Raw genomic sequence first — 12,290 nt, forward strand, 5'->3', positions numbered from 1 at the left:
CCACTTGAGCGCAACAAACTCCAGCTTCATAGAGCTATAATTGGACATGTTGCGCTCAGTGGGCCGTAGAGTACGACTGGCATATGCTACTGGTCTTACATCACCTTCATATTCCTGGGAGAGAACTGCCCCCAACCCTTGGTAGCTGGCATCCAGCTTATGCAGAGGGGCAGCCAACTTGGCAAACCCCTCTACAAACCGCCGGTAATAGCTGGAGAAACCCAGGAACGACCGTAATTCTGGTGACACTAGAGGGACGGGGCCACTGGGCCATAGCCTCGATCTTGCTGGGATCAGTTGCTACACACCTGGATGAAATAACATGGCCCAGATATCTCACCTCTTGTTGGAGAAAAGCACACTTCTCTAGCCTAGCCTTTAAACCTCCCCGCTCCAGCCGGTTTAAAACTTCCTCCAACCTCTCCAAATGCTGAGTAATGGAGGTGGAAAACACTACGATATCGTCCAGATATAAAAGTAACGACTGGCACTGTTGGTCCCCGAATATCCTCTCCATAAGTCGCTGGAAGGTAGAGGGGGCATTGCACAAACCAAATGGCATACGGTTCCATTCGAACAAGCCAAATGGTGTGCAAAAAGCGGTCTTAGGCTTGTCCCCCTCTGTAACCGGGACCTGGTTGTACCCACTAGCAAGATCCAAGGTAGAGAACCAATAGGCCCCGGTCAACGCATCCAGCGACTCCTCAATACGGGGTAAGGGAAATGCATCTTGTCTAGTCTTGGCATTTAACTGACGGTAGTCCACGCACAGGCAAAGACTTCCATCTTTCTTTTTAACCAACACAATTGGGGAGACATATGAACTACAACTCTCCCTGATTACCTGAGACTCCAACAGCTGATTAATGTGGGCCCGAACAACCTCGTACTCAGAGGGGGGTACACGGCGATGTCGCTGCCGTACGGGGACGTCATCTAGCACTGGAATATCGTGCGAGATGAGACTGGTACAACCCAAATCACCATCATGCTCAGAAAACACCATCTGATACTTACTAAGTAAGGTCCTGACCTTGTCCTGTTCTAACTCCGACAATGCATATAAGTTCAGTGCTGCAATCTGTTCTGGAACAGTAGAACTGGCTACTTGAGTACCTTGGGAGTATGCACTAACTGGGATGGGTCTAACTTCCGTAATACCCGTAGGCAAACTAACAACATGCACTCTAACAAGGGTACCCAGTACTCGTCGGCGGAAAAGCAGGACATCAGAAGTGCCTATATTAACCACTGGCACATAAACTGAGTCTCCAATCACTGGCACCAAAGCAGGGGAGGCTATCAACCCTTCAGGTAACCCTGACTCAGAGGGTTCAAATAGCACTGTACTACCTGCCAGCTGTTCCGCACAAGTTGCCGCAACAAACTTAATGGTACCGCCTGTGACGCGACATACCCGAGGACCGCGCACCCTTACCCTAGTCGTATCCACGGATAATTGCTCGCTTCCTTGGTGGCAGTGTTGTAATGCTTGGAAAACTGAAACTGTTGCACAACAAACCAGGGGGAAATTAAACAAAGCAGGGCCATGGTGTCCAAAGAGCTCCCGATAGCGTCACCCGAGCACGTTCATCTCCAACACACCAGGGACTCGAGAGCTCAGGCCACCGGGAGGATCCCTGACCAACAGCACCCCACATCGGGTCACTATCCTACCACAGAGCTCGACATCCAACTCCATATATCCAATATACGGGATGGAAAGACCATTGGCGGCTCTTAGCTGCAACCATGAACATGACCTCAATTGCTCTTGACCCCGTGACTCAAAATGCTGAACGAAACAACTTTCCGTAATGGTTGATACCATTGAACCCGTATCAATTAGACAAGGGTCTAACACACTCCCAATTGAAACATCCAAATGTGGACAGGGGGACATTAAATTTGGACTAGAGTTATACTTCTTACCGTCGGAGCCAGCCTTTTCCCCAACCGATCTGTGACTCTTCAGCACGGCGGGAATTAGTTTTCCGACACATTATTAGCTCGTGGCTGGCTACCTTCCCCAACTGGTGGATCAGCGCGAGGACGCAAAGGTGATCGAGACATAACACGTTCCACCTCACATTCCCGTGCAAAGTGACCTGGTTTTTGGCACCGCCTACAGATAACGGGCCCACCACAAAACGGTTGAGCGCGAAAATGGCGACCCTGCAACCGGGCAAAACTCTGGGTGAGTTGATTCAACTGCTCCTGTTGTAACTTTAACATTTCTCTCAGCTTTCTCGTTTCAGAATTTTTAGGCGAGCTGCCACCTCCCTGAACTTCGTACTGAAACCCATGTGCCATAGGGACGGAAAGACTTCGACCCCTTGCTCCACCCGGCATTCCCTCCCGCTCCCATCAGATTGCTTCAGTCCGTACCTCTAAGAGCGTGGAAAAGGGCTGGCGGCGAACTAACTGTTTCAGTTCACGGCGAAGGGAAACATCAAACACATATTCTACAAATTGATCCCTCAATAAAATTTCTGCATTTGACATGGCAGTAGGGGACTTCTGCCTGACTCTCTCTAGGAGACCCATCAGGGCCAGGGAAAATTCCAACAAAGTTTCCCCATCCTGCTGTCTCCTAGAGAAAAATGCCTCCTGTAGGGCAACATAAGACTGCCTCGCCTGTGCCTCTCGTTCCTCTCCTGTTAGATGATCAAACAAAAAAAAAAAAAAAAAATGCTTGATCAGCCACAGACAGATGAAGTGTTCTTATGCAGGCTTTCGCCTCCTCTATCCAAACATTTATGCCGATAACAGATCTACCATCAAATGTTGGCCATTTTCGATCCCTTGGGATAAACACAAGCCGCTCAGTTAATGTGGCACTACCACTTACTGACTGATCAGCAGAGGGCACTGAAGATTCCCTAGAGGGGCCAGCTATTGGACTCGAAGGAGCAGCTCGACTCTGATCTTGACGCAATTTCTCATTATCTGCCTTCAGCTGAGCAACAAGATCCCTCAATTCCCGTATTTCCTCCTCCATTTTTATTACTTTTTTTTTTTTTTACTTACCAGAGTAACCTAAGTAGGTGGCACAGATACGAAAACAACCTTTGAAATGCTCCAAATCCTCTGAAATGACGCTGCTGCTTTGCCTCCAACACTAGTCTTGAAAAGCAAGAGAGAAGAAAAAAAAGAAAGGAAAGCAACCAGGAACACTAATGCATTTATACAATATACACATTCACAGTTTCCCAGATAGTAATAAGCATCCACGTCTTCCGCCCAATAGAGAAATTCACCCTGCCGACTATGCCAGAATGTAGCGGGGCGCTCTTTTAGTCACAGAGAGCAGCTATATGCACACTACCTCTTGCTTAAATATGACTACGCCACCCTGTTGACCAGGGAAATATTATGGATCTAAGATTTTACACAAGACACACAGGAACGGGAGCGTCAAAAAGGGCTAGAGACGTGGATACAAATAATACAAAGCTTTATTTAAATACACAGTCATAAAAAAAAAAAAAAAATCTCAGGGCTGGGTCATCCACATTCACAATACAAAAAAAGAGACCACTAGATAAAATGAGACCGAGGCTTGACGGCAGATGCACGAACTCAGTAAACACAAGGCTTCTATATCACTCTCAGCACCCCGTGTACAAGCATCAGCACACTCACTGCAATAAAGTCAAAAAATTAACCACACAGCACTCTGTGATTAGCCCTCCACCACCGCGTAAGGGTCTACTAGTGCCTGCCAAGAAGCCTCGGCTCTTATAGCGAGAATAAAAGATAACTACCGGTTTCAATATACAATGACACTCACTCCAACCATGCACACATAATAAACAATTAACTTAGTAAACCAAGAAACAAAAAAACTCAAATAAATCAAAATAATCAGTAGCACAACAACTGATAAATGAATATACTGAAAAAATAAAAATAAAACAAATACCAAACGATTTAGAAATACAGTGTGGAAGCCACCCAACGATCACGGTGGCACTGGAGAACAAGCGGCGTCACAATACGCACACGTGTGTTGGGAAGAAAGTTTGTTATCAAGATAAACTTAATGTATGGAGCAGCACGTCAAATCAGTGTTGCCCACCAGGCGTCGCAGAACATCTATTCCTCCTAAAAATACAAGCTTGAGCACCTGCCCCTTTGCCCTTTGGTGCCCAAAGTTCCCTTTTGTCAAAGCAAAATTTCCTCTAATTTTTTTTTTTTTTTTTTGTCATAACGTTTCCTTTTGTGAATGCCTGCTCATGCCCATTCTAAATATTACTAAAATTTTGAATAATAATTTAGCCGTCAATAAGATGACCAACATGACCTTTGACCTGACGACGACGACCTCCTCATCTGACCGGGACAAATCGTCACGCTGCACGTGCATTTTTTAATTGTCAGATGATATTATTTTCAACACCGCGGAAGCTGGTAAGCGGTGTTAAATTCTCAGCGAAGTGATTTTGATATTTATTTACTTATTATTATTATTTTACAAGAACGACCTGATGTGAGAACATGCAGATATGTTGTTTATATTGCGGTGTGTAGCCTGTAGTGTAGAGTAACGTTAGCATGCTGTTTGAGGGAGAAACGTTTCACAGGCATCGAGGGCAGAGGCGTCATGCCCATTCAAAGATTTCTGAGCCAAGTTGATTTTAAATGCAGCTTCCAAACGACCAAAAAAAAAAAAAACCAGCAGAATCATATTTTTTTTTATATTTGATATAATCACACTGTTGTGATTAGATCGTTCAGAATCAGCTGCTAAATTCAAATCTGTGTTCGCTGGCTGGTGCTGAGCCAGAGACGTTCTTACAAAGCTTTTTTTTTTTTTTTTATGCTTTATTAATTCGATGCCACAAGAACATGAGGTATTACATATTCACATAATCAAATTAACATTAGCTGCCAGAGAAAAGAGAGTGAGAGAGAAAAAGAGAGAGAGAAAAAAAGTTACATACATTTCAATGATTTCAGAGCATTACATGTTTTCAGTGCTTTTTTGTTTTCTGTTTTTTCCAAGAGATTTATATATAATTTGAAGTCATTTATAAAATTTACAAAATTTGGTTTACATTGAGCCCACTTTTTCTTATGTATATGGAATTTTCCTAACAAAATAAACAATTGTATAATATATTGTTCTTTACTATTCAAATTTTCGTTTTCTGTAATAAAAAATTTCATCAAATATACGTTCATACAAAGCTTCATGATAACCAATCAACGGTTCTGTTGCGCGATTGCAATGGCCAATCGGAGACGTGCAGAAGAGTCATCATGAAACGCGGTGTTTTTGTTCACTTGCTCGCTGACTGAATTATTTAGCGAATTCTTTCTTCAGAGAGAGAGAGAGAGAGAGAGAAAACTAAAAAAAAAAACCCTGATGTGCATAATGTAATGTAAAGTGCTTCAGTGATTGTAATGGTAGTTTTTGAGAGTGCCTGAACTCTGGCTAAACTGAATGAAAATGTTATTTGATAATGTAAATGTTCTTTACTCTCTGAAAAATGAAAGTGTTAAAATAAGTAACTTACAATATTGTTATTAAATTTACATTAAATGCAAATTCAGTAGTATTAAAAATATTTTATGGCATGATATGACGCTTAAGTAAAAAGTCGGGGTTTTATGTGTAGTTAATAGATTACACTACCTTTCCATTTATTGATCAAATAACAATCTATAAAGGTGCAAAACGCGTTTACTTATACGTTTGAGAATCAAGATATTTCCTGATATATTAAAACCCCTTTACCTGCAAACATCGCCGACGGCCCCAGTTTATTATTGTTTCACTTTCAGAGCACGTTAAACATCACTGTCTGTCTTCATCTGGACAAAATGTGCATCAATTGGAAGTTTAAAGACTCAAGCTACGATATTTGACCAATATTTTGATAAAACTGTTGCAGTGACAGATATTTAGTGATTTATGTCAGGAGTGCAAAATAATAAATCCGTATTATGCCACATTTTGAATAGAAATTCACCACTCATTCATATTCAGTCACGTCAGCAGCGGTTTATTTGTGTTCACATAGACTCACTGAACAGCGTCAATAAGGATTTATGGACCAAAGATGCATATCCGCGGAGATATATGGATATATTTACTGATGTTTACTTCATATTTCTTCATATTTTCCACTGATTTATGCGATCTGATGATAAATAGCCTCTCCCAGTGCCGTCTCTGTGTGTTTGCTTCTGTGTACTCGAGCTGTGACCCAGAAAGACTCTGATTGGACCTTCGGCTTGTCAATCTGACAGTCCCAAAACCGGACAGCGTCAGATCGTGTCACATGGTTCGTGAACACTTCCTGGTTCATATCTGCTCACAACAACACTGAAACACCTCTGTACACACGAAATATCCGAATAATAAACCCGCGATTATGATAGTAAAGCTTGGTATGAGATTTTCTTGAGATATGGGGCATTTTATAAAATATATAAAAAAAATGTACATCGGAAATGCTAACTTGTGCAGCGATGAAAAAGGCTACAAATAACATATTTTTACAACAGTAAACGACCAAATACCACCCCTGATCGCTAAAGGAAGTTATTATAAACACTCGATCGGGGTTTAAAGTGAGTTTTGAGTAAAAGTGTACTAATAATTTCATAAATTTCATCTGATGTAGCTTGATGCTAACGTTAGCTACAATGCTACTAATAGCAGGTGCATTTCTTCTTCATAATGCATTTCTGTCACAATAATTCACGTAAGGTCGTAAGAAAATGTTTTGTTGTATTTTTATAGTAAGACTTTTGATAAATAAGGACTAAATGCAAAAAACAGAGACTGAAGTGAGATCGCTGCTTTGTGTCTTTGTAAAGCCTGAAAAACCACAATAAAGGCTAATAAAGGTGGAATAAAAACAAAAGAATAATGATAAAAGAGTAATGTGGATAATGTGTCGTACCTGGCGGAGGTGTGAAAGACTCGTTTGGTGAGAATAATAGAATAATGAATCAGGCAGTTTTCACAGCTAAACACACATACAAAATACACAGGAGAGTTTACATGTGAGATCTTACAGGGATGACAAGGGCCATAAATCAATCTGATTAGCCTTCTCTAAAAACACACATGACATGGCCTTAGAAAATATTTAACAAAATTCACAGTTTTACAGATTCGAATATGAAATTTTTTATGAAGTTTTGGAAGACTTGTGGCCTTAGCTACACTGTGCTTTCAAACTCATATCCTACATCAACAATTTTTTTTAATACATTTAAAAAATATGTTTTTAATATTTTTATTTTTGTTTTTATGTTTGAGCTTATATATCTCTATTATCATAACAGTCTGAGTGATTCTGATTCCTGAACAGTAAACTTTAAAGTGTCAGCTTTGTGAACAAAGGTTGATTATGTATCTAGTCAGAAAGAATCATGAGCAGAAACCTTTTTATTTTGGGTATGTAATTTCTGTCTCCATGCCAAAAAAGGGGGGTTACTAGTACGGGGTTAAGCATGTTTGGAATTGTTTTGAATAAAAAGGAAAAATAAATAAAACATAAGCCTATATAAGTTATACAGTGCTTTCATAGCATGACTCGGTTGTTTATTGTTTTGTATCAATATTTAAGGTGGACTTATTGATTAGGTGCAAGAATAGTAGTGATGGTTAAAATAATAGATTGATAACGAAATAGTAGATTGTGCCTTGTTCTTAGATGGACAGAGACTGGAAAGTAATAGATCAGATGAGGAGATGGAGATAGAGGAAGAAAAAGAGGCAAATGTAGACGCACAAGTGACCGAAAGAGCAGGTAAGCAAGCCAGGAGACAGAGGCTGGTGAGAAAGAGGAAAATGTAGAGTGTTTTCTGTAGTTTTTACCATAACAGCTGTTCTTAATTATTCTGTAGAACAGGGAAGAAAAAGCCTTCAGGTTGGGACAGTTTAAGACATTTAAGTTTCTAATCCCAGAGCTATTATTAGGTGGAAATAATTTTTATTTTTTTACTTTTAAACTTAAAATTGTCTCTTCTAATCTTTTTCTTTTTAAAAACTGCATCACAGCATTTGCTGCCATATCAATACATAATCATCCATATCGATACGCAAATCGGCAAGGAATGCTTCACAATATATTGCTGTATTGCTATTTTGAACCGCACTATTTAAAGCCTTGTTCCATGTGCCCCTTTTATACTCTGAGCACCTGCCCCTCCAAAGGTCTCTGAACGGCCCTGATAAATTGTATTTATATAGCTAAATAAAAATAGACTATAGATATACAGTATATGATCCAAAGTAACGTCTCTAGGTTACGTATGTACAGTATTGTTCAAAATAATAGCAGTACAATGTGACTAACCAGAATAATCAAGGTTTTTCGTATATTTTTTTATTGCTACGTGGCAAACAAGTTACCAGTAGGTTCAGTAGATTCTCAGAAAACAAATGAGACCCAGCATTCATGATATGCACGCTCTTAAGGCTGTGCAATTGGGCAATTAGTTGAATTAGTTGAAAGGGGTGTGTTCAAAAAAATAGCAGTGTGGCATTAAATCACTGAGGTCATCAATTTTGTGAAGAAACAGGTGTGAATCAGGTGGCCCCTATTTAAGGATGAAGCCAACACTTGTTGAACATGCATTTGAAAGCTGAGGAAAATGGGTCGTTCAAGACATTGTTCAGAAGAACAGCGTACTTTGATTAAAAAGTTGATTAGAGAGGGGAAAACCTATAAAGAGGTGCAAAAAATGATAGGCTGTTCAGCTAAAATGATCTCCAATGCCTTAAAATGGAGAGCAAAACCAGAGAGACATGGAAGAAAACGGAAGACAACCATCAAAATGGATAGAAGAATAACCAGAATGGCAAAGGCTCAGCCAATGATCACCTCCAGGATGATCAAAGACAGTCTGGAGTTACCTGTAAGTACTGTGACAGTTAGAAGACGTCTGTGTGAAGCTAATCTATTTTCAAGAATCCCCCGCAAAGTCCCTCTGTTAAAAAAAAGGCATGTGCAGAAGAGGTTACAATTTGCCAAAGAACACATCAACTGGCCTAAAGAGAAATGGAGGAACATTTTGTGGACTGATGAGAGTAAAATTGTTCTTTTTGGGTCCAAGGGCCACAGGCAGTTTGTGAGACGACCCCCAAACTCTGAATTCAAGCCACAGTACACAGTGAAGACAGTGAAGCATGGAGGTGCAAGCATCATGATATGGGCATGTTTCTCCTACTATGGTGTTGGGCCTATTTATCGCATACCAGGGATCATGGATCAGTTTGCATATGTTAAAATACTTGAAGAGGTCATGTTGCCCTATGCTGAAGAGGACATGCCCTTGAAATGGTTGTTTCAACAAGACAATGACCCAAAACACACTAGTAAACGGGCAAAGTCTTGGTTCCAAACCAACAAAATTAATGTTATGGAGTGGCCAGCCCAATCTCCAGACCTTAATCCAATTGAGAACTTGTGGGGTGATATCAAAAATGCTGTTTCTGAAGCAAAACCAAGAAATGTGAATGAATTGTGGAATGTTGTTAAAGAATGGAATAACAGCTGAGAGGTGCCACAAGTTGGTTGACTCCATGCCACACAGATGTCAAGCAGTTTTGAAAAACTGTGGTCATACAACTAAATATTAGTTTAGTGATTCACAGGATTGCTAAATCCCAGAAAAAAAAATGTTTGTACAAAATAGTTTTGAGTTTGTACAGTCAAAGGTAGACACTGCTATTTTTTTGAACACACCCCTTTCAACTAATTGCCCAATTGCACAGCCTTAAGAGCGTGCATATCATGAATGCTGGGTCTTGTTTGTTTTCTGACAATCTACTGAACCTACTGGTAACTTGTTTGCCACGTAGCAATAAAAAATATACTAAAAACCTTGATTATTCTGGTTAGTCACATTGTACTGCTATTATTTTGAACAATACTGTAACCCTAGTTCCTCGAGGGAACGAGACGCTGCGTCAAAAGCGCTTTGGGGAACGCGCCCAGCGTGCGCGACTCTGAATATCGTGTGAAATCAGACCAATGGAAGAGCGTGACGTCACCGGCGGAGTGACGTAAGCGACCAGGAAGCTATAAAAGCACGTGCCACGCAGCTGGCGTCAGCTTCGAGTACCAGCAAGCGCCGGCAGGGGTGCCGGGGAGTATGGCTCCGAGACGCAGCGTCTCGTTCCCTCGAGGAACTAGGGTTACATACGTAACCTAGAGACGTTCCTCTTCAGGAACTCGAGCTGCGTCAAAAGCGCTTTGGGGAACGAGTACCAACGCCGCCAGACTACCAAACCCCTGCCTAGTGTGTATCCGAAGAGCACAGCTTAGGTCAGGAGGACTGAAGCGCCTGGAGTGACTGGCATGTCTAGGCCATAGAATCTGACAAACGTGGAGGGCGTGGACCATCCCGCAGCGTTGCAGATGTCCAACATGGATACACCTGCTAAGAAGGCCTTGGAGGCCGCCATACCCCGGGTAGAGTGAGCCTTGGCTCCCGACAGCGGGGGACGACCAGAGGACTCATAGGAAGCGTTGATAGCCTCGACTATCCAACGACTGATAGTCTGCTTAGAAGCAGGAAAACCCCTCTTGGGGGGACCGTAGCATACAAGCAATTGATCGGTCTTTCTCCACAGGGCAGCTCTGTGGACGTATGCGTCCAGCGCTCTAACTGGACACATACAATTTAGCTTCGCCTGGTCGGGCTCCCGAAAGGGAGGAGGACAGAAGGCCTGCAGTACGACAGGTTGTGGTGTAACAGAGGGAACCTTAGGAACATATCCCGCTCGAGGGTATATGAACGCTTTAGTCATGCCTGGTGCAAATTCAAGATAAGTAGGGGCCACAGAGAGGGCCTGAAGGTCTCCTACTCTCCGCAGAGAGGTGATAGCCAACAGAAAGGAGGTTTTAAGTGTAAGATGTCTGTCTGAGATATCTTGAATAGGTTCAAATGGGGGTCTGCACATTGCCTCTAACACCACCACCAGGTCCCACGGGGGAATACGGGACCGTACTCGAGGTTTCAGCCTCAGCGCACCGCGGAGGAAACGTGTAACTAAGGGGTGTCTTCCCAAAGACTGACCATCGAGAAGGGCGTGGTAGGCCGCAATAGCCGCCACGTAAACCTTCAGCGTGGAGTGGGTCAACCCTGCAGAGAGCCTAGCCTGTAGAAACTCCAGAACTGTACCAATCGGGCAGTTTGCTGGGTCTAGCTGGCGGTCTCTGCACCATGAGGTGAAAAGTTTCCACCTCAGGGCGTACAGTTTCCTCGTTGAGGGAGCTCTGGATTGGAGAAGGGTCTCAACAACCTTGGTTGAGAGACCGGCTGCTAAAAGTTGTGCCCCCTCAGGGGCCACACCCACAGCTTCCACAACTCCGGGCGAGGGTGAATTATCGTACCCTGCGCCTGCGAGAGGAGGTCTGTCCTGATCGGTATCTCCCACGGAGAGCCGTCGAGGAGCGAGACTAGATCTGAGAACCATACTCGGCCCGGCCAGAACGGGGCTACTAACAACAGACGGACCCCGTCCCGGCGCACTCTCGCCAGAACTCCCGGGAGCAGAGCAATAGGGGGAAATGCGTACAGACGAAGCCTCGGCCAGGTCTGTACCATAGCGTCCAGTCCCAGAGGAGCTGGATGAACTAGAGAGAACCAAAGGGGGCATTGAGACGTCTCTTGAGATGCAAATAGGTCTACTTGAGCCCTGCCAAATATTCTCCATATCTGCTTCACTACTTGAGGGTGAAGTTTCCACTCCCCGGGCCTCGGCCCCTGCCTCGACAGTATGTCTGCTCCCACATTTTGTTTCCCAGGAATATATACTGCTCTTAGTGAGAGGAGTTTGCTCTGGGACCACACCAGGATCTGGTGCGCCAGCTTGTACAAAGGGCGCGAACGCAGACCTCCCTGGTGGTTGATATAGGAGACCACCGATGTGTTGTCGGTGCGCACCAACACATGGTGACCCCTTAGGTCTAGGAGGAAGTGCTTCAGTGCACGAAAAACTGCTAGCATTTCTAGACAATTGATATGCCATGTTCGATGGCGATCGCTCCACAGACCACGGGCAGGGTGGCCACTCTTGACTGCACCCCAACCAGTGAGGGATGCATCTGTCGCTAGCGTTACACGGCGACAAAGAGCTCCCAGCACCGGGCCCTGTTTCAAGAACCAAGGTTTCTTCCATACATCTAAGGCACGTAGGCAGCGCCGCGTGACCTTGATAGTGCGAAGTAGATTGCCCCTCGGGGAAAATCCCTTGGTCTTGAGCCACCACTGCAGGGGCCTCATGTACAGCAGGCCAAGAGGTATCACGTTGGACG

This window comes from Carassius gibelio, chromosome B1 (genome assembly GCF_023724105.1).
Source record: "Carassius gibelio isolate Cgi1373 ecotype wild population from Czech Republic chromosome B1, carGib1.2-hapl.c, whole genome shotgun sequence".
In the NCBI taxonomy this organism is placed as follows: domain Eukaryota; kingdom Metazoa; phylum Chordata; class Actinopteri; order Cypriniformes; family Cyprinidae; genus Carassius; species Carassius gibelio.